Source organism: Lagenorhynchus albirostris, chromosome 2, assembly GCF_949774975.1.
Source record: "Lagenorhynchus albirostris chromosome 2, mLagAlb1.1, whole genome shotgun sequence".
Lineage (NCBI taxonomy): Eukaryota > Metazoa > Chordata > Mammalia > Artiodactyla > Delphinidae > Lagenorhynchus > Lagenorhynchus albirostris.
The window spans coordinates 30,681,826-30,709,641 of record NC_083096.1 but is presented as its reverse complement, the minus strand read 5'-3'; the positions used below and the strand labels follow the sequence as shown (position 1 = coordinate 30,709,641).

Below are 27,816 nucleotides of genomic sequence, written 5' to 3'. Positions count from 1 at the left end.
GGATTTGTTAAGCTGGGTGGGTTTATCCTTCTTTTATGCGTTCATTCAATTTTATGTACACTTACTTATTGTACACACAGGGCAATAGAAGCTGCTAAAGCAATCATTGCTATTCTGCAAAACAACAAGGCACAGAAGCAGATGTCTTATTTCTGAGATTTCTCCCCCCAGGATTATTATGATTAAAGATCCTTTCCCCCCACTCCCTGGAGAGGACAAGGGGCTGCTCGGTGGAGGTTTTTTAATGACTTGGGGAAAGGCTCAAATATCCCCCCATTATGGTAATCCACCCCAGGGGCAAACCACACAAGAATATTATGTATTTTATTTTTCTATCCTTGCAAAGGTAATACTCAGCTCATTAGAATATGAAAACTATACTGTCAAATTTCAGAATTACATGGATGAAGAAAATCACCAAAGTGGCATCATATCATGTGTGTTATAGTTGTATTTACTATATTGACTATATTAACTATGTTGTGTTAACAATATACTGTATAACTATATATTGAAAAGGCAAAATGCTGTAACTTATTTCAGAGAAAATAATTATGTTGGCAAACCCCAAATTGTACATTGTAGACAGGTCCTAGGAAAAGAAGATTTAATTCATAGTGGACAAGAGGTTAGCTTCTGTTTTCAGCCATGTGCTATTTCAAGAATTAAACGTCATGAATAATACAGGATATAAGAGGAATAGTCTAAAGACGGAAAAGCACATTTTGATTAGGAAAGAGAATTTAAGGCTTAAGTCATTTTTTTTTAAGGAAAACTGCCTTATTACTATGAGATAAGAAAATTGTTTCCTTCTTTTCTTCCTTGCTTTCTTCTTCTTTTTTTTAACCTTTTTAATTTTGGATATTTGACCTCTAAGCTGAGATGACTGAAAATGCCTCCTCTGGGCGTCAACCTTTTTGAAAGACTTTTTCCCCCTCCCTAAGGGCTGTTTGTCTCTTGGAGGCATTGTCTACATTACTCACCAAGAGGCAAGTATTGGTCCTTGCGCTAAATGCTGACATCTCCTGATAAGAGGGAAGCTGCAAAGTAGAAGAAGGTCAATATGTTGATATTGGTCTCAAGCACATTGATGTACATTTGTGTATTGGGGAAGGGGAGTGAAGCTTGACAGTGGGCCAGTGGGGAGGGGTAAATATTTTGTGATGCTGTCTACCTATGGGCTTATAAAGTTTACAGCTGCATTAGGAGGACAAGCATTACCATTAGCATGAAAAGTAGGGCAGACCTCAGTTGCAAAAGCTTCTAGCCATACACATAGGGCAATACGTAAATGATACACCTTATTGCATTCACCTATTCACCCTCCCCTGTTCACACTAATTGGAAATTTCAATCCATTTCAGAGAAGTAACACAACTATCAGTCATTTTCCCTGGCACGAATCTTCCAGGAGGAAGAAAATGGAATACACCTAGCAACAGAGCTCACGCACTAGTCCATGTGTCTTAGATTTAATATCTCATCACTAGCTGGATTGAAGCCAAGAGGTGGTTCACAAAGTTGCTGCACATTAGAATCACCTGGGGAACTCTGAGACCTCCCCGTGCCCAGGCTCCTCCCTAGACCTACTGAATCAAAATCTCTGGGGCTGGGACCCAGACAACAATGTTTCTCTTAAAAGCTCTTTAGGTAATTCAAACGAGCAGAAAAGCTTGAGAACCAGCCCAATAACGGGAACAAACTTATTTCACACAGATAAAGTGGGGCAATTCATATGTTAAAAGAACATGAATATATATATGTATATATATATACATATATATATTTCTTTTTTTCTCTTTATTCTGTTTGTGTTTCAAATAGGCTTTTTGTTTTTCTTCTGCAAAAATCGTTATTGTTTCCATTTGGTCCAAGGCTTGGGAGAGGGTTCCAGGGCAGTTACAAAGCTGCCTAGTGGCTGCAGAGCGGGGCATCAGGCAGAAGCTCTGACGCCAGAGGGGCTCCTCAGAGGCCGCTGGACTTCAGAGACTCCTGTTTGTGCTCGAGGGTGAGCCTTTCAAAGAGATACTCGCCCAGCACAGCCTGCGGACCAGCCAGCCTGTGGAGGTTGGTTAGGTGGTCGCCCATCTTCTTGATGAGGTTCACCTGCTCCTCCAGGAAGCGGCTCTCCAGGAAGTCACAGAGGTGGGAGTCTCCGCGGGCGGAACCCAGGGTGCGCAGATCCGATAGTGCCTGGTTCAGGTCCTTCTCCCTAAGAATGGCGGCTTCCACAGCGTCCTGGGTTTTACCCCACTCATCTTGAGAAGGCTTCCGCGCATCCTGGAAGAGGGCGCGGCCACAGCACTGGTTTTGCATTTTCAAGAGACGCTGGGCGCCCTCACACTTCTCCTCAGCCAGTTGGCGAAAAATGTGGCCCACACTGTCCAGAGTCCCATTGTTGCTGTCGAAATAGAAGCTCAGAGAGAGGTAAGTGTCCCCAGATGCATGTTAAACAGGCAGTGGACGGCGGCCTCCACCTCGATGGAATAATTCTGAAGAACCTGGGAACTCGTGGTTGATCAGTGATAAGGAACTAAGCTCAAAAACCGGTGTTGGCCTGTCCTGGAGGCTGAGGATAGCTGAGTGGCTGATTCCAAAGGTTGCGACAGGAAGAAAGGTTGGAGGGTGGTCGGGGGCTGGAGCAAGGAGTGTCCCTGGGTCTGTTCATTCCAAACACTGTTGAAGCAAAAGACAGAACTGCAGGACTGCTGAGCGCACTGCCTCAAATAGGCTTTGATATAAATGAACAAGAAGTCCAAGTAAGGACAAAACTTACCCTTCCCCCCACCAAAATAGCTGGCGATACTAGAATCTAGACCTGGGAAGGGATTCTTCCATTACTTTCTTAACATTCCAAGCCACTAGAGCAGTGGTTCTCAAAGTATGGTCACCTTGTAACCAAGCAGAACCCTATGGGGCCTTCCTAGGACAGACCCATCGCCCATATCCTCTGCTGTAGTTCCTCTCTGAAGTACTCAGATAATAGTATCTCAGGCATGTTTCTTGAGTTTTAAGATGCTAAAAACCACCACCCAATGGAAGAAATTAACTCCTTGATGATCGTGAGCACGTAGCCCCCAGACCTTCTGGCACCTAAGGATGGATAATGTTACCTGCCCTGTGGCCTCAACATCAACCAATCAGAGGATTGTGCATGAGCTGATCACATTCCCTGGGACGTCCCTCTCTCACCTGGCCTTTAAAAATGCTTTGCTGAAATCCTTTGGAGATTTCAGGGTGTTTTGGAACATGGGCCACCCCTCTCCTTGCTCGATCCTGCAATAAACCTTTCTCTGCTCCAGACTCCAACCTTTAGGTTTGTTTGGCCTCACTGTGCTTCAGACACATGAACCTGTATTCGGTAACAACCTGACCAGCTTTACCAGCATCCCCGATAATGTGTCAGATATTCAAGTTTTAGGGCCCTGTCCCAGCCCTATGGAATCAGCAACTCTGGTGGGGCTCAGTGATCTCTGTTATAACAGGCCCTCCAGATGATTTTTATTCACCTTAAAGTTTGAAAATATCTGCATTGTCAGCTGGCCAAAGCATCCACCAGCAGGTGAAGGGGAGTGGTGCCTGGAAAAGATAGGGACCAGCCAAGGCAAGTACAGCAGCATTTGCCGTGGTAGTAATGGAGAATGCCTTTTCTCCACTGGTTGGCACAGACTAGGATCTGGGAGCAGTGGCAGGGTTATTTAGGATGCTTTACATTTCAATGTAGAGGGACCGCTGTCCTGGTTTGCCAGGGACTTCCCCTGTGTGAGCACTTAAAATCTCATCCTGGCAAACCCCTTAGCCCTGGGTTTGAAAAACTTAGGGAATAACATGAAATGTAGGGGAAACATGATCTAGGTTTTGGGCAAGTCACAAGTGCTAATTAAAGCTAAGCAAGTATGGACAACATCTAGCGTTCTTTAGCCCTTTGCGGGGAGGTAAATCTGATTGGGTGAAAGGACTTATTGTTAAGAGACCTTTGTAGAAACATCCCCTTCTGCTTAGTCCACTGGTTCTCAGTTCTGGCTAGACATTGGCATCGTCTGAGGAGATTTAAAATGATTTTATTGGTCTAGGATGACCAACCGTCGGTGTGAGGGTTTTTTAAAAGTGCTTCAGATGATTCTAATGCGCAACCAAATTTAGGTGCCACTGCTTAAGCTTTTGAACCGCTGCTACATATTTTCACCTCATCTTCCTATGAGAATATCCAACTGTAGTTGAGGTTTGTTTTTTTTTCTTTTTCTTTTTTTAACTGTCTTATTATAAGATTAACTGTCTTAAATAAGGTTGAAGGTACAGAAAATCTTGCTAGTCCATCTGGTATAGCTGGATACTTAGAATAATATCGTTAAGATATATACCATTTAAATATTGTGACTGGCCTTTTTTTTTTGAAATTAACATATGCATTGAATTAGTATGATCTCTTTTGAGGTCGTCATGTTGGGGAGCTATACCTCTAATCTGCTGCCATTGCTAAATATCTGGACACCTCTTATTAGGAATTGCTTTTAAAAATCTTTAGGGATTAAAACCAAGATTGCTGTATTATTTGTACTGGGACCACAAAAACCTCACAGAGTTCCCCCGCTGTACCTTCTACCCCCACTCTAACCCTTGGCAACTTCTAATCTGTTCTCCATCTCCACAGTTTTGTTATTTTAAGAATAATATGTAAACATAATCATGAATTACTTAATCTTCGGAGATTGGCTTTTCAAAATTTTTCCCTCGGCATCATTCCCCTGAAGTTCATTTCAATTTTTGCATATATTAATAATTTGTTCCTTTTTGTTGCTCGGTAGTATTCTATCATAAGATTTTATCACAATTTGTTTCAACATTCATCCACTGAAAGACATTTGGGTAGTTGCCAGTTTTTGGCTATTATAAATAAAACTGCTATGAACATTTATGTGTAAGTTTCTGTGGGAACTTAATTAAGTTTTTGTTTCTTTTGGATAAATGCTCAAGAGTACAATTACTGCATTGTAGGGTGAATCTACTTTTAGGATTAAAAGAGACTGTCAAGCTGTTTCTCAGAGTGGCTAAACCATTTTATTTTCCCACCAGTGATGTGATATAATTTTTCTACGTACTCACCAGCATTTGATGTTGTCACTATACTTTAATTTTAGTTGTTCTCTGACATCTCATTATGGTCTTAATTTGCATTTCCCTAATGGCTAATGATGTTGAGCATCTTTTCATGTGCTTCTTTGCCATGTGTATATTCTTTTCCATGAAATGTCTGTTCCTGTCTTCTGCCTATTTTCTAGTTGGATTTTTTTAAGTTGTTTGGAGAGTTCTTTGTATATTATAGATACAAGTCATTTGTCTCATATGGGATTTTCAAATATGTTTTCTTACTGTGTAATTTGAGTTTTCATCCACTTAAAAGGATCTTCTATGAAGCATTTTTAACTCATTTTGATGAGATCCAATTTATCAGTTTTTGCTTTTATTGATCATACTTTTGGTGTCAAGTCTAAGAATTATTCCCCTAGTTCTAGATGCCAAACATTTTCTCCTATTTGTTTTTCTAAAAATGTCCTGCTTTTATATTTAAGATTATGATCCACTTTGATTTAATTTTTGTGTAAGGTGTGGAGGTTAAGGTTCATTTTTTGTTTGTTTTTGTCGAGGGATGTCCAACTGTTTCAGTACCATTTTTTGAAAAGTCTATTCTTCCTTGATAACTTTTGCACTGCTGTCAAAAACAAGTTAAATGTATTTATGTCAGTCTATTTCTGGGTTCTCTATTCCATTCCATTGATCTATGTATCTACCCTCCATCATTACTGCAAAATCTTGAAATTGGGTAGATTAATTCCTCCCATTTTAATCTTCCTTTACAAATTGTTTTAGCTATTCTTCAGCCTCTTCTTACCACATAAATCTTAGAATAAGCTTGTCTATATCCACAAAAACCTTGAGGGCATTTTAAGAGTAATTGTGTTAAGCTTCTTGTCTTGGGGAGAATTGACATCTTTATTATGTTGTGTTTTCTAATCCATGAACAAGGTATGTCTCCCTATTTGTTTGGGACTTTTTAATTTTTCTTCATCAGCATTTTGTAATTTTCAGTATAGAGGTCCTATAAATGTCTTATTGGGCTTATATTTAAGTATTTATTTAAGTCAGTTGTAAATGGCATCACATATTTTTATTTAAGCTTCTACACATTTGTTATTAATATATAATTTGATAAAATTGTGGTGATCTTGTACTCTAAATCATTTACAAACTAATATTATTTCTCAAGCTTTTTGTGAATTCCTTGGTATTTTCTCCATTTAGATTATCATCTCATCTTCAGATACAACTTTACTTCTCCTTATGCAATATAATAGGATATATTACTATTCAACATTCAGTAGGATATGTTCCTTCCTATTCAACATAGTAGGAATAGTCCTTTTATCTTTTAAATAAACTTTTTAAAACTTTAACTTTTAAATTTATGTATTTATTTATTTTTGCTTTATTTTCTTACTAGAACCTCCAGTAATATATTTAATAAAAGTGGTGAGAGCAGATATCGGTGCCTTGTTTCTGATCTTACAGAGAAAGCATCCAGTCTTTCACAGTTAAATATAATGTCGGTATAGGTTGTTTGTAGATCATCTTTATGAGTTTCAGTATGTTCCTTTTCTATTCCTAGTTTGCTTGAAGTTTTTTTTCTTCTTTTTTTAAAATCATGAATGGGATTGGATTTGGTCAAATGCTTTCTCTGCATTAATGGATAGGATCACATGACTTTTCCCCCTTAATCTATTAGATATGGTGGATTACATTGTTTAATTTTCAAATATTTAACCAACTTTGCATAACTGGAATAAATACCACTTGGTCATGGTATACTATTCTTTTTATATATTTCTGGATTTAATTTGCTAATATTTGGCTGAGGATTTTTACAGCCAATTTCATAAAAAATATTGGTCTGTAGTTTTCTTCTTTCTATACTATCCCTGTCTGGTTTTGGTATCAAGGTAATACTGGCTTCATAAAATTAATTAGGAACTGTTCCCTCTACTTCTGTTTTTTATCAAATCATGTAAAGTTGGTGTTAATTCTTTAAGTCTTGGGTAAAAGTGAAACATCTAAGCCTGAATATTTCTTTTGGGAGTTTTTAAATGAAAAATCCGTGTTTCTAATGGTTACAGGAAAATTGAGATTATCTATTTCATCTTGGCTGAGTTTTGGTAGTTTTGGGTGTAGAAGCATTGGCCCATTTCATCTACATTTTTGAATTTGTAGTGTAGACTTGTTCATAATAACTTGTCCCTCATTAACCTGCAGGATATATCATGGTATCCCTGGTTGCATTTCTGATATCTGTGATTTGTACCATCTCTCTTTTTATCTTTATCAGTCTTGCTAGATCTTTATTGATTAGATTGTTTATTTCAAAGAACCAGCCTTTTGTTTCATTGATTCCCCCCCATTTTCCTGTTTTCAGTTTCATGGATTTCTGTTTCATCTTTATTATTTCCTTCTTTCTGCTTGTTTAGTGTTTTTCCCTCTTCCTTTTTTACTATTTTAATATAGAAAATTAGATTATTGCTTTGAATTATTTTCTTTCCCAATTTAGTGCTATGAACTTCCCTTTCAACATTGCTTTCACTTCATTCCGCAAACTTTGATCTGTTATATCTCCATTTTCTTTTATTATATGCATTTAAAAATTTTTCCTTGATGCTGTCTTTTTTACCCATGAGTTATTTGGAATTGTGATGTTTAGTTTTCATGTGATTGAAGATTTTCCTGTTGTCTTTCTCTTATTGATTTCTAGTCTGATTCCATTATGGCTAGAGAACATACTCTCTATGATTTTAATTCTTTTAAATCTGCTAATGTTTTTTTATCGCCCAGTATATGGTATATGAGTGAATGTTCCATGGACACTTGAATATGTATTATGTTCTTATTGAGGGCGTTCTTTAAATGTCAGTTATATCCTGCTGATTGATGCTGTTTTCAGTTCTTCCATATCCTTGCTGATTTTTCTCTCTGGTAGTTCTATAAATTGCTGTGTTGAAGTCTCAAATAATAATTGTGGATTTAAAACTTTCTCCTTTAACCTTTTTCAGTGTTTGCTTCATGTATTTTGAAGTTCTGTTGTTTGGTGCACACACATTTACTATCACTAGGTCATCTAGGTGGATTATTCCTGTTATCTTTATGTAATGACCCTCTTTGCCCCTAATTATTTCCTTTGCTCTGAATTCTACTTTATCTGATGTTAATATAGCCATTCCTGCTTTTTCTGATTAATGTTCACATGATATATCATTTTCATCCTTTTACATTGAACTACCTATATCATGATGTTTAAAGTAAGCTTCTTATAGACAGTATATAGTTGGACCATGCTTGCGATTTTTTAATCTACTCTTCCAATCTCTGTCTTTGACTTGGTTATTTAGATCATTTACAGTTAATGTAATTATTGCCATGTCAAAGATTTGGTCTACCATGTTATTTTTTGTTTTGTCTTTTACCTTAGTTTCTCAATCCTGTGTTTCTCTTATTTTGCCTTCTTGTGGGTTTTACTTAAACATTTTTTAATAAGTCCATTTTAATTTAATTTATTTAGAATCATTTGTGTATACTGTTTGTATAGTTTTCTTAGTGGTTGCTTTTGGCATTACACTATACGTATGTAACTTATCATAGCCTACTGGAATCAGTGTTTTATTACTTCAAGTGAAGTTTCAAAATTTTACTTCCATTTAGGTCTCTTAATATTTCCCAGTTTTAAAGTATGATTTTTTGTAGTATTTCCTTTCTCTACATTGAGAACCACATCAGGTGGTGTCATCATTTTTGCTTTGACAATCATATAGAATTTAAGAAACTCATGAGGCTAATGATAGTCTCTTATATTTACCCCATTTGTTTTCACCCATCCCATTGTTCCCCTTTTCTTTCTGAAGTTCCCAGTCTTCTGTTATTGTTTATGTTTCCATAACAGTAGGTGATACCTTGGATTTCCAGTGCCATTGGATATGAGTTTCAGGAAACACTGAGCCTGGCTCACTTAATGCTACTGAGTTGGAGGGTTTGTATATGTTGGGCCTGTTGGCACAGCAGATGCTAGCAGATTAGACTAATGTTGATGGGACTAGTGCCACAGGAGGATGGGTTCCCATTCAGGCTATGCTGCTGCTATAGTAGATCAAGTCCCCCTCTACCCCAAGTGTGGGGCAGTGACCTGCTGCTGTCACTGCTTTGTATTAGGCTGCTTTTGCCTCCAGTGTGTGGTGGGATCCCTTGGAAGCTACTGCTGCTGCTGTCAATCACAAGGTTAAATTCATTTCAGAAATACTTAAGTATAAATATATAGCCTGGCTCTTGTAGGACCTCTGTATTTTTTTTATGGCTTTCATACAAATTACCCCAAATTTAGTGACTCAAAACAATGTAAATTTATTACAAGTCTGACATTGGTCTCAATTGAGTAAAGTAAAAGTGTTGGCAGGATCGACAGATGAATGGATAAAGATGTGGCACATATATACAAAGGAATATTACTCAGCCATAAAAAGAAATGAAATTGAGTTATTTGTAGTGAGGTGGATTGACCTAGAGACTGTCATGCAGAGTGAAGTAAGTCAGAAAAAGAAAAACAAATACCGTATGCTAACACATATATATGGAATCTAAAAAAAAAAGAAAAATTGGTTATGAAGAACCTAGGGGCAGGGCAGGAATAAAGACACAGCCATAGAGAGTGGACTTGAGGACACAGGGAGGGGGAAGGGTAATCTGGGATGAAGTGAGAGAGTGGCATGGACATATATACACTACCAAATGTAAAATAGATAGCTAGTGAGAAGCAGCCACAAAGCACAGGGAGATCAGCTCTGTGCTTTGTGTCCACCTAGAGGGGTGGGATAGGGAAGGGAGGGTGGTAGGGAGATGCAAGAGGGGGGAGATATGGGGATATATGTATATGTATAGCTGATTCACTTTGTTATGAAGCAGAAATTAACACACCATTGTAAGGCAATTATACTCCAATAAATATGGTTAAAAAAGAAAAAAGAAGTGTTGGCAGAGCTACATTCTTTTCTGGAGGCTCTTATGGGTGTTTCTGTTCCCTGGACTTTATCTGCTTCCAGCGGTCACTTGTAGTCCTTGACTCAGAGTCCCCTTTCTCCACCTACAAAACCCAAAATGCTGCATCTCTCTGATTCTGCTTCTATTAGGACATCTCTCTCTTTCTCTTTCTACAGTTGGGAATGGTTTTCTGCTTTTAAGGACTCATGCAATTAGATTTGTTCCATGAGGTAATCCAGGATAATCTTTCTATCTCAAGGTCTATAACTTCAGTCATATCTGCAAAGTCCTCTTTACTATGTAAGGTAAAATATTAATAGGTTCTAGGGATCAGGGTGAAGGCATTTTTAGGAGCCATTATGCTGCCTCCCACACCCTTAACAAGTGACCTTGAGAAAATTACTGAGATTTTTAAAGCCTTACTTTCCTCAAACATAAAATGAAAAGAAAGATAACTAGTTAGTACCATGAAAGTGAAATAGTATATATGAAATGAACTAATTCAAAAATAAGATTTCTTCTTTTTCTTTATGATTTACATTATTCTCAGAGTTCAGTTACTTGAAGAGTTACTTTTTTTTTAAACAGAACTAAGGACTTTCAGGGTTCAGGTGCTGTAAGATTGTCTGAATTATCTGAGTAGCAATTAGCTAAGCACAGGTGTAAAGCATCTGATTTACTCCCTGGTGTTCTTTATCTTCTCATCCCACTAAATCCATATCCCTTGTCTAGCTCCAGCCAGTAGAGTCGGAGCTTGTTTTACTGTTTAACTAAAGTTCAATTTAAATTCTCTCTACATCTCCAGTTTCTCAGCCCTGGTTGCATATTATAATCACCTGGGGAGATTTCAAGCCCTACTGATGCCAAAGTTTTACCCATCATGGATATTTGAAGAGGGACCTGGAATGAAATGCCCTAGCTTATGGTTTTTGGAGCCAAATCATTGTCTACATTGAGCCAAATCATTTGCGAGATCACCTCTAAAAAGGAATTTATCTGTGGTGACTAATGCTCTTCCTTTGTCAGTATGCTTGTCCCTCTTTGGGGGAAAAAAGAAGGGGAAAAAAACCCCAGCAGTTGGGCTCCTTGAATTACAACCTGATGCTGTGGAATTAGTGTTGGCTCAGAGCGCACATCTTCGGATACCCATTCTCTCTCCTGCTTCCTTGCATGAGCTTATATCCTTGGGCAGTTTTTCATCCACCACCCTGTTTTGATTCTAATCTTAGCAAGTAAAGTCTCCCCTTAATGAAACAGCATTTCATGAGACTTACTGGGAGCATAGGTCTGTTCCAGACCTATCCTATGTTAGCTAAAGCAGATATAAGTGATGTATTTTTGGCATTCATCCTTGTGGGTTGGAGAGAAAAGACAGAATTTTATCCTTTAGGTGTCATCTGACTGGGCAAATGGACTCTTTCCCTCTACTGCCTACCGTGTAAAAAACTGAGGGTGTTACCTCTAGAAGATATCTTCTAGGTATCAAAATAGTTCAGATAAGTCATATTTCTCAGTAAAAGGTGACAAAACTATGGCTTAGGTGGTGAATTTTCCATGTCAATTTGTCTGGGCCACCATGCCCAGTTATTTGGTCAAATATTATTCTGGATATTTCTGTGATGGTGTTTTTGTGTTTTTTTAAATTTTTATGTTTTATTTATATTTTTGGCTGCATTGGGTCTTCGTTGCTGCACGTGGGCTTTCTCTATTTGCAGCAAGCGAGGACTACTCTTTGTTGTGGTGCGCGGGCTTCTCATTGCGGTAGCTTCTCATTGCAGAGCATGGGCTCTAGGTGCACGGGCTCAGCAGCTGTGGTGCACAGGCTTAGTTGCTCCATGGCGTGTGAGATCTTCCCAGACTAGGGCTCAAACCTGTGTCCCCTGCATTGACAGGCGGATTCTTAACCACTGTGCCACCAGGGTAGTCCCTGTGATGGTGTTTTTGGATGAAATTCATATTTAAATTGGTGGCAGACTTTGAGTAAAGCAGATTATCCTCCATAATATGCATGGGCCTCATCCAATCAGTTGAAGCTCTTAATAAAACAAAGACTGACCTCCCTGTCGCAAAAAGGAATTCTGTCAGAAGACTTACAGAAATTGAACTGCAAGTCTTCCTAGAGTCTCTAGACAGGCTAACCTGCAGATTTTGAATTTACCAAGCCTCTATTATTGTGTGAACCAATTGTTTAAAATCTCTCTCTCTCTTTCTCTATCTTTATATAGATATGGATATAGATCTAGGCATCAATATCGATATCTAGATCTATATCTATCAGTATATATGGGCACATTGTATACACATGCTGTTGGTTCTGTTTTTCTGGAGAACCTTGACTAATACAGTGGCCCATATAAATAAAAGGATGAACCCAAGTTCACCCAGGTAGAAAGTAGTACAATGAGAACTGGAACTTAAGGCCTCATGACTCATTCAGCTGTGAACACTGACCCAGAACTGGAGTCCACACACTCTGGCCCACTGATCAGATCTCGCTTGACTCCTGGTTTTGTACATAACGTTTTGCTTGAACACAGCCGCACTCATTCATTAACGTATTGTGCATGGCTGTTTCTGTGCTACAGCAGCAGATGGGCAGTTGCAACGGAGACGTATGGTACAGAAAATCCAAAATATTTACTATCTGACCCTGTACAGAAAAGATCTGCTGACGCTTGCTCTAGGATGCCATCTGATTTCTGATAGCACCGAGGAGAATAATTCATGCATATTGGGATAGATTGTTAATCTCATGTCCTCCTTAGGTCAGAGATCTCTTAAATGCTCACCCTTGCAATAGCCAGCTTGGGGAGCACTGTCTGAGGATGCAGAAATATTTCTTGACAGATCTTTCCAATCCACACTGCTCCCTGACTATGGTTCTTAAATCCTAATTTTTAAAAAAATTTTTATTGGAGTATAGTTGATTTACAGTGTTGTGTTAGTTTCAGGTGTACAGCAAAGTGAATCAGTTATACATATACATATATCCACTTTTTTTTTTCTTTTTTCGGTACGCGGGCCTCTCACTGTTGTGGCCTCTCCCGTTGTGGAGCACAGGCTCTGGACGCGCAGGCTCAGTGGCCATGGCTCACGGGCCCAGCCGCTCCGCGGCATGTGGGATCTTCCCGGACCGGGGCACAAACCCGTGTCCCCTGCATCGGCAGGCAGACTCTCAACCACTGCACCACCAGGGAAGCCCCAATTTTATTTTTTTTTAGAGTCTTTTCCAAATAGCCCATTACAGAGTATTGAGTGGAGTTCCCTGTGCTAATAAGAAGAGCAGGTTCTTATTAGTTATCTATTTTATGTATAGTAGTGTGTATATTTCAGTCCCAATCTCCCAAGTTAGCCTCCCTGCCACAATCTCCTGGTAACCCTAAATTTGTTTTCTACGTCCGTGCCTCTACTTCTAAAACCTGTCTATTTTAACCAACTACCACTCATTGCTTACTGTCTCTGGCTTCATGTACTTGATAATAAATCTACTTCTTTTTCTATCCTGGATGACATGTTCCAAGGACTGAGATAATATCTTATTCTACATAATTTGTCCTTGATATTGTCTATCTTGGGGTCTTCATCTATGTCCCAAAGAAGACAGTCACTCTGTCTTCTAGTACTACTACTAATACCACATTTTATGGCATGAATTTGACCCAATGCACTGAACTATATCCCTTTAGAAGCTGTATGCAACCTGTCATTGGGTTTTAGCACAGGGGTAGAACTCAGATTAGTGTTCATATTTAAACAAATCTACTTGACCAGAAACTTTTTGTCTCACCATTTATTACACAAGTAACTTCTGTCTTTGCATCTATGATGTAAATATTTTTAATTTCCTAAATTATCTGAAAAATTATTTAGAGGGCTTCCCTGGTGGCGCAGTGGTTGAGAGTCCGCCCGCCGATGCAGGGGACGCGGGTTTGTGCCCCGGTCCAGGAGGATCCCACGTGCCGCGGAGCGGCTGGGCCCGTGAGCCATGGCCACTGGGCCTGTGAGTCCGGAGCCTGTGCTCCGCAACGGGAGAGGCCACAACAGCGAGAGGCCCGTGTACCGCAAAAAAAAAAAAAAAAAAAAAAAAAACTTAAAAAAAAAAATTATTTAGAGCTTCCGTTTCAGTAGGCATTGGAATTGCTGTGTTATGACTATTTTATTATTTTATTTCCAAGTGTTAAATTAGGCTTCAAGCTTTGGCCAAGAGTAGACAGGAAAGGGTTTCAAAAGAAAAGAATAGTGGGAAAGACTTATGATGCAAGGGAGACTTAATAAAGATTTGATTTTGAATCAACAATTTATAATAATGGTTTGATTTTGAATCAATAATTTATGTCGGGCTTCCCTGGTGGCGCAGTGGTTGAGAGTCCGCCTGTCGATGCAGGGAACACGGGTTCGTGCCCCAGTCCGGGAAGATCCCACATGCCGCGGAGCAGCTGGGTCCGTGAGCCGTGGCCGCTGAGCCTGCGCGTCCGGAGCCTGTGCTCCGCAACGGGAGAGGCCACAACAGCGAGAGGCCCGCATACCGCAAAAACAAAAACAAAAACAAACCAAAAAAATAAAATAGTTTATGTCATTGCAAAATAGCTCCCTGGTGAAATTCCATTCTTTGGTAATCATTAAGTACAGAAATTAACAATCAAAATATGCAGTGATCTTCTTCATTTTCTAAAAACAAACCTATATCTAGATGAAAGGAGAATTCATCTCATAACTCAGGCTCTGGACTTATGACTCCAAGTCCTGTCTTCTTTCAAATATACCTGTTAAGTTTCTGTCTAACTTCTTGAGCATGAGGTAATAGCTTCAGCTTTCATCCTCTTCCTCAGTATATAGCTTGGTGAGTATGAGTAAGGGATCTAAAACTTGAGAACTTGGGTTCAAATCTTGACTCTAAAATTTACTTGCTGAGTACTCTTGAGCATGTTATCTGTTTTACCTCAGTTTTCTCACCTATAAAATAGAGATAACATTACTTCTCTTAGGGAGTTGCTATGACGGTTAAAAGAGAAAATTCATACAATGCAAGAATTTATCAGTTCTTGGAACACAATAAATACTGAAAAATAATGTTAGCCATTATCAAAGCCCCCTCATTTTATGGATAATATAGATTAGTTTATATAGGTCTAATATTTACATATACATAAACAGTTTGTACCTATGTGTGTGTATACGTTCTTCTTAGAAATTGAGCAGTCAACATTCACATCTAAAAGTATGTGCTCTGTGAAATGTAGATCTGTGTACAGACACAGTGCTATAGTTATCTATTGCTACATAATAAAGAAGTCCAAACTTAGTGGTGAAATAAACAAAAATTTTAATATGTGCCCAGATTCTGTGGGTCAGCAATTCAAACAGTACACAGAGGAGATGGCTTGTCTCTACTCCATGACTGATGTCTGAAACCTCAGCTCATGAGGATTCAGATGGCTGGGGCTGGAATCATCTAGATAATTTTAATTCACATGTCTGGCCCTTGAAGACTGGGCCCAACAAGGACTGTTGACTGGAGTGCCTATAGATGGCTGCCCATGTGGCTTGGACTTCTCATAACGTGGTAGTTAGGATTCAAGATAGAGTATCCCAAGAGAATGAGTGTCCAGGGTTGAAGCATTCCACGAGAATCATGCAAATGCTGCATGACCTTTTATGACCTAGTCTTAGATGTTACATAAGATGTACATCACTTTCATTATATACTATTGCAGGCTTTGGAGACCTTTTTCCATAAAGTGTCAGACAGTCAATATTTTAGGCTTTACAAGCCATACAGTCTCTTTTGCAACTACTTAGCTCTGCTTCTGTGATGTGAAAACAGACACAAACAATACATATACTAAGGAACATGGCTGTGTTCCAATAAAGCTTCATTTATAAAAGCCGGTAGAGGCCTAGACTTGGCCCACCAGCCATAATTTACTGACCCCTGCTCTATTGTTTGAAGCCATGGAAAGCCTGCCCAAATTCAAGGGAAAATGCCCACATCTGGATGCGAAGAATGGCAATGAATCTGAGACCCTGTATTAAAACCACTACATATGGGATATTTATAAGAGGATCTGTCTGCATACCTTGTTTCTCCCATGTATGGTGGATATGAGGTATTGGGACATCTTACATCTCTGTAAGCCTGGGTCAGGGTCAAAGTTGGAATCTGAACTCAATGACCTTGATTTCTGGAATAATTGGTAACTCTAATTATGATATGCTTACACTCCTTACCCCAATAAATATACCACAAAAGATAGATTTCAAGTAAACAATTGCTTTATGGCAGATTTTTATTAAGTCTCCATTGACTGAATTATTCCATTTTGGTTGGAAAGCATGAGTTTTGTTTCTTTCCTAAAGAGATTGCAACTTTTCAGATGTGGCATTTCATTCTACTGAGAGGATGATGTAGGTTTTTATAAACAGAAAAAGCAAGGCAGGCTGAGTTCACTCAGATCATACTAATGCTTACAGGAATAACCGAAACTGGAACACAGACTTCCAGGTTTTCCTGTCCTGTGCTCCTTCCGGTAGGTGCCATTGTCTGCTGGGTCTGGCAGTAATAATTTCTGACCTTTACCTCTCTACGCTGTTGTGAAGTGGTTTGGGGCTTTGTTAGCTTTCTTATGAGTTTGTACTAAATTGTGTCCATAAAGTAGGCTGAATTCCTCAGGGAAGGATGATAGCTGTTACTGTGTTATTACTGCTAATGTTGTGTTGGTTACCTTTTTTTCTTTTCTTTTGTCCAGTTGTATTCTGAACTTAAAAGTTATATTATCTGAAATGAAAATGTGCATTTGGTGGAAAACACTAATTTAAGGGATGAAAATTCCTGATGATTGCTTCAGTCAACCCTTAATACACACTGAGCTTCATTAGTACATAGACAACTCTCAGACCATTCCCTTGGAAGAGGTCACATAATAAGGCTTTGTGTTGATTTCACATTCTGTTCGGTAGAGACAGAACAAATTAGAATAATTAGCTGGTACAGGAAAGCACAAAGAACTTTCTTCTGTTTTTGTGATGCATCCCGTTATAAGGGTTGAAAATGAGACTGGAGGTAAGAACGTGAAACTCAGAAGAGCAAAGGAGAGAGGATATTGTTTCTTTGAAAATATTCTTTCAGTGTTGGCCCAGAAGAAATATGAAGCTGAGGATTTTTTTTTAAATGATGATTTTTGTGTTGATGATGTGAGTGTGGAATTAGTAAGAATCAGGAAGCAAGTATCCTTTTCCACAAAGGACTTGGGAGCAAATGAAACCGTAAATACTCCCTGCTCTTGGAAACCCTTTTGGAGCTATAATCAGAGAAGGGTAAAGGCAAAGCCTCAGGGCAGAGGTGTTCAGAGCAAAGGGATAGGAGGAAAACAAAAGGAGAGTGGATATGTTTAGAGCTGTCATTTTGAAATTTACCTGTTTCTGATTCAGTGCTGCTTTGCTGCTGTGTTGGTCCAGTGGAAATCCTCAAAGCAGGAGCAGCCGTATTTTAAAATAATAAGGTTAGAGCAAGTGACTTTAATCCAGGACTCTTTAGCTCAAGAGCACAGAGGAGAGTGTGAGGAAAGAGTGAGGCCACAAGGAAATGTTCACTGGGTACATTTTCCCCAAACCTCACTAACTGGGAGAAATTGACCACTGGATTATGTGCTTGAAGGAAAGCAAAAATGTTGAAAGCAAAGAGTGTGGAACTTGTTTAGAAAGCAAGCTGTATCATTTGGTCACACACTGATGATAATAGCATTGGCTGAGACCTGACCATTTACAATGAAGGCACTTCTGTAGGTAATAAGTTCCAGGAGGGCCAGAACTATGTCTCTTTCAGCATTTAGCATGGTTTAGCGTCTGAGAGGCCAGTACATTATTGGCATATAGTAGACTTAAAAATGAATATTTGTGGGTTGTCTGAATGAGTGGATGTGTGTGATTCATATCCTATTTGCAGGTCCTATGCCCTACAGTGGATTTTCAGTGTCAGGTTGTGAAAGTATTTATGACGGGGATTGGCATTGTTCCCTATCTAATGGATAAAGATTACACATGAAAGGACTTTACATTGACATCCCAAAAGCCTCATAGGAATTACTTAACAAAAAAATAAAATTGGATTCTGTATAATTTCTAATTTGTAAGGTGGCCACAAAACTGGTATTTCAGCCAGTCCTCTGGTAGTTCCGATGACGTCCCCATGATCACCCAGGCATAATCAGAATGGCTTTAGGATTTGGGAGCCAAAATGTCCCTCAGTATTTACTGCTTTGCTCATCCATTTAAGAAAATGGACTATTGAAAAAATAGCTTCAGACACAATACGGCATTTTATGATTTAGCATGAAATCTGAGAAATATAGAGGTTATCTGAAGCCTGCAATGGTAAAGTTCCCTCTGCTATTGAAGTTATTGTCTTTAAACAAAGATTCTACATCAGTAATGCTATATATATATATATATATATATAAAATGATATTCAGGTTAATTTCCTGTTCTCTCTAAGGAAGTAATTGGTTGGTTGGTATGAGAGATGCTGTGGCTTCCAAGGGTGAAAAGTATTATTTTGTTGTAATTTCCATCTACCTAAGGATGGGAGAGGCCCAGTACACTGCAGTCAGTATATTATGTGGAGCAGGTTATATTGTGGTTTCTTTATGAACTTTTACATGTTTATTTTCTATGCAAGTTTGTGTGCTCCTTTTTGAGTTTTGGTAGATAAGTGTTTTGTAACTTTGGAATACTTGGAGTTATATATATATATATATATATATAACTTATATATATATATATTTTAACGTAATAGTTAAAGCCGTGGAGAATGTACTAGCCTACCTAGGTTCAAATTCTGGCTTTACCCTATGACTTCCCTGTGGCTTCCTCTGCTCACCTATTAAAAAGGAGGATAATAAGACTGCTGTGGTGAGTTATATACTAAGTGCTATTTAAGCATTTGCTATAATGATTATGTATACTCGAAGGCAAGGAACTTGCCCCTTGATCGTCTCTGTATTCCTAGTGCTTAAGAAGTCCTAGTGCTTTTCTAGTGCATTGTCTTAGGATAGAGATAGCTCAGTATAGTTCTTCTCACTATAAAGTACTGTTACGTTGAAAGTCTTTGCTTGTGTACTAATAATCTATGACATATCTGCTGAGGACAAGGAAAGGAATAGTTTTAAAACTGCAATGGATAACAAAAGATTGTATGATGTAATGCCTTTACTAATTAATTATAAAACTAACAAATGATCATGGTAGAAAATTTGAAAAACTCCTAGACAAAAGAGAGATCAACAAAATTTGGAGTAACTTTCAGAGTGTAGAGTTGTTCGTGAATATTAGTGCTTTCATATTTTCCAGGACTTTAAGTAGACTCTGCTTCTTAAGAGTCTATTCATGATATTTTACTTTAATGATGTTTTCATCATGGGGACACACACACAGAGAAATCTGTTAAAAAAAAAAGAAAGAAAGACATGTAAATCACTGATGTTTCAGATAGCCACATGAAATAAAGTGAGAAGGGTCAACAAGCTGAAAGAATGTGGAGTAGCATCTCCTTAATTGCTTACATAACTCTGATAATTACCTCTTTGTGGATAAAGTAATTAATGGAGAATCTAATTCAAGAAAAATGTATGAACTTCAAGCCTTCTCGAGGCCAAGTATTTCTTTCCACAAAAGGTTACTTTCCACGGCCATTCTTCCCTATTATCAGACAGGGAAAGAGTATTGTATGGCAAAGGATCTTCCCGAAGGAGGGTGTTTCCCACACTGATTGTCATAAATGACTTCGGAATTACTGTTGCTGTATTACCAAAATCTTAAACTAGGATATTTTTGACAAATGCGGTAGAGCTACAAACTGTCAGATGGCTCTGAAAAACAATTGTCTGGGTATTCTTCAGGGTGATCATAATATGGTAATGACATTCAAGTATCACTAAAAAGGAGGAAGGTGTGAGTCTTCCTTTGGTTCCAGAGTGAAATGCGAGTTGGAGTTGGAGTTGGAAAAGAGGTCCACAACCAAGTGTTAGAGAAGGAAATGTGAGGTCATTAGTGAAAAACCAGGTTTAAGTTAAGGTGAAGAGGCATGAGGAAATGGTCAACTGTTACAGTATTACAAAGATCATCAAAAAGCATATCCATGAATGTGGTTCGTATTGCAATCTGCTGAAAAAGAGACAAATATCCTGGCCTGGCCTTCATGGAGATTATATTTTATTGATTCTGATAATAGATTATTGTTGAAAAGGGCCTCCTATAAATTATAACCATGCAAAGGCAGCAAGATAATTTTTTTCTTTATGTATGTGTTTCTCATTCCTACTCACTTCTCTCTTAGGGGAAGAGAAAATCACAAAAAACAAAAATGTCAAGTCTCAGCTATTCATTTTCAAAATAATTTTTTTATAAATTCCAGTGGAGGCAATAGGTTAACTGTTAAGATTTGTAAGTCTCAAAAAGCTAGATTTTTACAAAGTGTAGCCAAATTTTATTCCATAAATAATAGCTTTGGAAAGAATATGCGATGATGCAAAGTTGGAAAAAGCTGATTTTTCTTCCGTGAATGGCTTCACTGTGTTGGGAGAAGAGGCAGAGAAGAAATCAAAATAATTAAACATGGGGTGAGTTTTCCTGATAGGGGACTCTAGTGCTTTAAAATAGACTAGATAATCCTAGGGATAATCTGAGGGTAGAACAGACCAATGCCTCATTTCCAGTCTGGTACCCTGGAAGAAAACAGTGTATTTCCTTTGAGGTCTTGAGAGCTTTTTCTTCTGCTTTGTTTTGGTTTTGGTTCATTTTGTAATCAACCTTATTAAGGTATCATTTACATACAATAAAATGCAGACATTTTTAGTCAACGGTTCAGTGACTTGTAATTAATGTATACATTTGTATAACTACCACCCCCATAAAGATAGATAACAATTCTAAAACCCTAGAAAGTTTCCTCCTAGGCTTTTGCAAAAGTATCCCCATCTCCCACCCCAAGGCAACCATGGATCTGTTTTTTATCTTTAGAGATGACTTTTGCCCAGTTCAGAATTTCATGTAAGTTGAATAATACAGTAGGTGCCCTTTTGATCTGGCTTCACTTGCTCAGCACATGGTTTTTGAGATTCATTCATGTTGGGATGTTTTAAACCAGAACTTTAGCCTGGGTGGCTGATGTTGTCTGAAGGCACCTATAGGTACATCTGAGTCTCTGGCATTGTCACTGTCTGTTCTTGGCTCAGTATTTTCAACTTTACTAAGAAGCACAAGGTTGAAGTAACGAAGATCATTGTCAGTATAATGGAGGTGAAGTGGGTTCTGTTATATAATATTCTCAGCATAAATTGACCTGCTTGGAATCATTGTGTTGATAATCGACAAGGATACTCTTCCTCCAAAAACCTTGATACTATAAAACTTCTAAAGGACGCTGTCCTAGGACTCTTTTAATTTTCATGTTTTGGGAAACATTTCTGGAAAATTCAAATGCTCACAACCTGAGAGAAGCAATTATTCATCTGAAGGCTAACTCTGCTAAAGTTGAGTTGTCCGACCTTTACATGCTGATAGAACCCAAATAGCCTTGCGAAACAATGCTCTCTTATTGGATATAAGCATATAGATTGTTTAAGATGGACGTGTATATGCAGTAAAGTGAAAAAACAAAGAATCTTTGAGTTTCCCTTGCTGGGTTTTTTATTTTTTCATTTAAGTTTCTATAGCGTATGCTAATAGCTCAGGGTAACCTCAGGTTAGTTTTAGGTCCACTCTTTACATAAATATTGAAGTATTCCATACCCACCTTTTTTCTACCTTCCTTCTTCTCTTCCATCTTTCCTTTCTAAATTCTTATAATCCATTATACTTAATCCTGCATTTGCTGAGGTGGCAATTAGTGTAGGAAAATTGAAAGCACTGTGAAATTTTGCTGTTCAGAATGCATGTTGACCAAATTCTATATTGAGAAAAGGTCTGAATTTACCCAGAGTAACCCTTTCTCAGCGTCTTTGAATAAAGGCCATAGAAACTGGTCTATATATAATATCCTGACAGGTATGTAGAATTCATAGCACTTGCCCTCAAAGAGCTTACCTAGCGTAGATGCATATGAATGCATTTAATAATTGCTTAATTGGCAGCAGTGCCAACATACACAGTCTGTTTGGTTTTATATCATTCTCATTACCTGCTGATTACCACTGTATACATTGCTAATGGTGTGGTTTCTATGGCTTGTGAATTTCACGGCCAAATAATATGTAATTTATTGCACACTTTAGTGTAGAAGATGGAGACTCCATAACTTTTCGTGTGCTCTTTGCCACTTTGGAAAGCATTACACTGAGATCAGGCAAAGTAATAAATTTATTTCAAATGTGCGTGATAGCTAAACATCAATTAGGACTGATGGGCAATATTTCTTCTTCCAGCAACATAACAGTTTTTAAAGACTAAGCCATTGAACGTGGAGTCACTGAACATGGGACTCAGTTCACTGGGATCCTTCTTAGAAAAATAAAGGACAACTTGAATTGGATTTGTGTGGCTTATTCAAGTAGTAACTAATCAACTACATCTTGGTGAACTTAATTTGTCACAATCGTTTGGTATTTTATTAACTCTCTTCCCCTTCTTCCCCCAACTCTCACGAGAATGGATCATGAGTATCTTAAAACATACTAAGTCGTCTTCCATCCCTGTTAATCTAAATACAAAAGCACACTTTCCTTATCCAATGTAACTTACTGTCTTTTAGAGTAGCTGGGGTTTTAATTCTCTACAAAATTAAAACCAGCAAAGAGAAACATTTTCAAGGAGCCATCACATTGTAGAGCTTTAGAAATAAGACTTTAGAATTAAGGGCAACTATATCATTTTGTAGCTAAAGCACCTGAGGCCTAAAGTAGGAAGGTAACCATCGAGGTCAGGGAAAGGTGTGGAAGATCAGGTTTCAAGCTAAGGAAGAGTCTACAGGGACTCAATCTGAGCAGGTCAAAAACTGAAAGGAGACCACGAATGTTCTGGGAAGGCTGGCATTGGGCCTCCAGTGTGGGATTCAGACAGGGAGTGGGCCTGGGGGGAAACTGAGCTTCTGCAGTAGGCAGAGAAGTCCACCTCACCTCCGGAAAGTGCCACTGACATCAGGGAGTTGAGGGGAAAGAGCAATGAGTTCCAGTCCACCTGAGAAAGCAGGCCAGTCTGATTAACTCTGAATTTAGGCTTATTTCAGATACTTCTTGAGAAAGAACTTGGACAAGAGCAAGTCCCACGCAGCCTCTTTTAAATCCATGCCCAGTATTTTCTGGTGGAGCTGCTAAACCCTCCAAGTGACTCCAGTATTTCAATTTCACTCTATATTTAATTCCGACAGTTCTATGATTATTTAATGGGCAAATAAGTAGGGTCACAAAAGAGTGTGAATGTATTTTACAGGATGAGGATGGGTGGAGTAGAGCAGTCTGGAATGGGACACCAATGAAAAGGGATCTTGGTAAATAAGAACGTCTATTAGAAATGGAGAGGAAATCGCAAGGAAATTAGTGCCTGACACCACGCCCTTCTCTCTGCATGTTTAGAAGCTAGTCTCTAATTTTATTTTCATAGGAGATGTCCCTGTGATGAATTGTCTTTTACCTCCACACCATTTATCACATGGACATATTGTGAAGTTTGTGTGAGAGAAAGCAAGTATTAGAATTTGTCTTGCAAGGAGCTATAAACACTTCCTGGAACAATCTAGGATAGAAGGAAAAGGAAAGGAAGGTGGAACAAAGGAGAAAGACAGCTAATGATGCTGGAGTCTCTCTCTGGGATTTGTGGTATTTCGTTTTGAAACTAAGTACAGAAAGTCAGAACTTGACTGATTGTTTCTTGATCACAGTTTGTTTTCATTTTTGTTTGTTTTCTTGCTCTCTCATTAGTTACTCCAGCCAGTGCCGTGTCATTTTCAGTTTCAGTAAGCATGCCTATCTTGTTTCCATTCACATTATTCATGCAAACGTTGATGGAACTGATGACCCCGAGTTATCAAGGAAACATTAGATACACCAGTAGATACATTTCTTAATTTTAGAAAAAAATTACCGAGTGAAGGTTAAAATAACTCCTCTTAAATTTGTCATTTAAAAAAAACTTCTCCTAACATACAATACCTCATTGCCTAATAATGCCAGATAAATGAAGAATTCCTATGTATTCATGAATGCAGGCTAGTCTGTATATTTCTTGGCAGGTATGACCGTTACCGAGGGTAATGGCCTAGTTTGCTGGCCATGTCCTGTCTCCTACAAAGTTGTAGTTTCTGTTGTCTTTCAGTTGGTCCATTGGATATCAGAGGTGAATTTATAAAACTATACTTCCCTTTACACTTACTTTTTTGTTTTGTTTTGTTTTACTTGAAGTCTAGTTGATTGACAATGTTGTGTTTCAGGTGTACAGCCAAGTGATTCAGATATATATATATTTTTCAGATCCTTTTCCATTATAGGTTATTACAAGGTATTGAATATAGTTGCCTGTGCTATACAGTAGGACCTCGTAATTTATCTACTTTATATATAGTATACACTTACTTTGTGTGATCCACGCTGGTCAGACCACATGACTATTTTCACTTCTGATATCTTTTCAGGTCCAACCTCAAATCTTTGATAAGAAGATATTTTAAAATAAGTTTAGCATGTGTGTGCTCTAAATCCAACAGTAGTTATTAGAGATATGGTTTTGCACTAGGTATTCTTCGCTTTTCTGTTCTTGGCCAACCAACTGAAAATTAGCTTTTATTTTCTGGTTGGTTTGCTAAATGTTTATGACTACAGTAAAAGTCTTAAATTTTGTCTCATATCTTAAAACACAATCTGAATTAGCAATGGATATTGTGCTTTGTGCGCTGTGATATAAATATAGTTTCTCACTTCAAAAACATATAAACAAGAAGGGAACACAGACACATATGCAGCAATTATGGCAACTGCATTTGTTTACTAAGTGAAATAGTACTGAGATGGATAAAGTGCTAGCAAGCCTTGAACAGCCAAATCAGCTTCAAAAATAGATGTGCAGTTCTTTAAAAATCTTTTTAACATTTTTCCAGCTACATGTAGAATATAACTTAGCATAAAAACAGTACGGGTTTTATTTTAAGTAATTTAGCATTTTGACATCCTCATAATGAAATTAAACCCAGAAGGAGGTTTCTCTCCATGATCTCTTGAAATGGTCCTTGATCATCTACAATATTTCCCATCATCACAAAGGTGGTAGCAAGGGCAGGAAACTCCAACATTATTAAAGTTTCATAAAGCAAAGTCAATTTTAAGAATATAATGTCCCCAAACTGACAAAGGTCTTGAGAGATAATTTCAAGGGAAACATAAATTATTTCCTGTTTGTCAGAGGGCAAAAATATTTAGGTTGAGTTAATGAATGGTAGAGTTTTTGAGTGGAGAGTGTCCTTAAAATATTATGTAGATCTGTACTGTCAACAGATGCTAGCCACATGGCATTATTTATATTTAAACAAATTTAAAAATAAGATTAAAATATCAGTTCCTCAGTTGCATTTGCCATATTTCAAAGATGTTTATTAGCTCCATGTAGCTACTGAATTCTGCAATGCATGGTACAGATATAGAATATTTTCATTATCACCAAAAATTCTATTGAGCAATACTAAAATTATACCCAGATATTCACAGAGAAGGCAACCAAGTCTCAAGGAAATAATATAACTTCCCCAAGATCACACAGCTATGTGTTTAAAGAAAAACAAAATGACACAAAGGAAATAGTAACAGAGGCATTAAAGAAACCCAGTAAATTTCTGGAGCAGTCAAAGTAAGGTTTGAAAGTGCATACTTAATTGTTAGCCGGGTTGAAGCTCTTGATGGTTGGTAAGATCTACCTGCCTGAATTTGGACATTAGCATTTTATGCAATGAATTAAAAGCAAAAAATCACTTCAGCGAATGGCTGCCAGCTCCATATTTTTAGCCACTGCCGTGCTTCCAGGTTATGTTTATCACTTTCATATACAGGGCACCACTGTGAAATGTGATGGTTTATCTGACCCAGAGAAATCAAGAAATCTTGTGGGGGTTATGGCTATATTTGAAAAGGTTGATTTTTAAATGCATCATGCAGACTGGCCCTGTTTTAAAAGGGATTCCTGCCATCAAATAATCAAAATGTAAACTCCCTTCTCACCTTGCAAAAGTCAAAGATAGTCCCTGCATCTTTATTATTTCGTTGAAATCCAAATATTATTTTTCCATTCTCTAACTTGTTTTCCTCACAGTGTGATCAACTATTGCCAAGGAAGGAAAGGATTTATCAATCAAAGTTTGCTAAAGGCCCCCTAGGTAACTGAACCCTCAGGAGAAACAATCGTCATGTATTCATTTTCTGTTGTTTCAGTATCTTCGTAAAGAATCATTTCAATATGTTTGGTTCTGTAGCAGAGGTTTTGTGAAGTGCTTATCTTCCTCAGAGGTGCAGAAAGCCTGCGAGTCTGTGGGTAAAGATGGGTAAGGAGAGAGAGGGAAGGAGGCTAGAGAGAGGCTCAGGGCTGAGATAAGGACAGTGTTCTAAAGCCTCCTGGGGGTGAGGCTGGGGTGCACAAACACCCACGACTAATCTAGACAGAAACTGAATAATCAACGGGACGACCACTGTGAAGTCATGTGGCCACCTCTCCCTCTAGAAATAAACATTGCCCTCAGTAAGTCTCCTCCCGCCCCAAAAGAGCATTAGGAAGGTCTGGAGAGGGGGATTACTGGCAGAAATGGAAAAAGCAGGTTGAAGGGATTAGCCTGGAGCAGAGAGACCAAGAAACCCAAGCCAGTAGATGGAAGGCAGACATTTCATGGAAGTCTCCAAGCCCACGTCAAGTTCTGGGACCACCAAGTACAAGTCAAAGAGTGCTCATTTAACCCCTTTGGGCCCCCACGGGAGTGGAGAAAGACTGGACAGAGAGGGAGAAGGGGCCATTGAAGGTACAGTATTTACTATGGGATTTTACTCCTCAAAAGCCTCCCAGTAGCTTCAGATCTGATCAAGAATCCTTCATGTCCTGCTGGTTTGCAGTGAGTGGCTCACAGCTTCAAGGCCTCCTCTGCCAGATGGAGAACTATTTCACACATCCTGCCTCTATTTTGTACTGTAGCAATACAGACAGGAAAGCTGACCCCATTTTCAGGTTCTAAAGAGAAATTCTAAGTACCTGAAAGACTGAGGAACACGGTGGCTTTTATTTAAGATGTGGAGATAGAGAGCACATACCTGGACTTGGGCCTGCAGCAGCACCAAATTGCACCAAGAGTTCCATTTATTTTCTCTCGCATCTCTGTTTCTCCTTTTCTCTCTACTGGATTAGCCATGGGGACTCCAAGTTCTTCATTGTGTGGTCCTGGTACCAAGATTCTCCTGAGAATTATAAAGCTATTCACCTTCTACATCGAGCACTTCTTATTTTTTCCCCAGCAACGTAAGTCATCCTTAAGAGGGGTCAGGGTGCTAGCTCTTAAATATATTTTAGTCATCCCTTTGTACATTAAATTCTCTTTCTTGGAGACTGCTCCTGACATGGTGTTCACCGTGCTCTCAGCTGGCCTCCTGAAGTTCTGCCCTGCCTTCCCCACCAGGTACAGTTCAGGAGTTGCCTACCTCAGGGTGACAGGTTATCTTCTAGTTGCTTTATTCCTTTCTGTTTTACATTTAGAGAGTATAATTGGAATACATAAACTTCTCTGTGACCACAGCTTTA

General features: G+C 38.4%; 2 pseudogenes; both read right to left on the bottom strand.

Moving 5' to 3' along the window:
* Positions 1–27,816, bottom strand: part of LOC132508513 (centrosomal protein of 78 kDa-like) — a 384,029-nt pseudogene that overhangs the window by 234,073 nt on the left and 122,140 nt on the right.
* Positions 1,966–27,394, bottom strand: LOC132516420 (ferritin light chain-like; annotated as a pseudogene).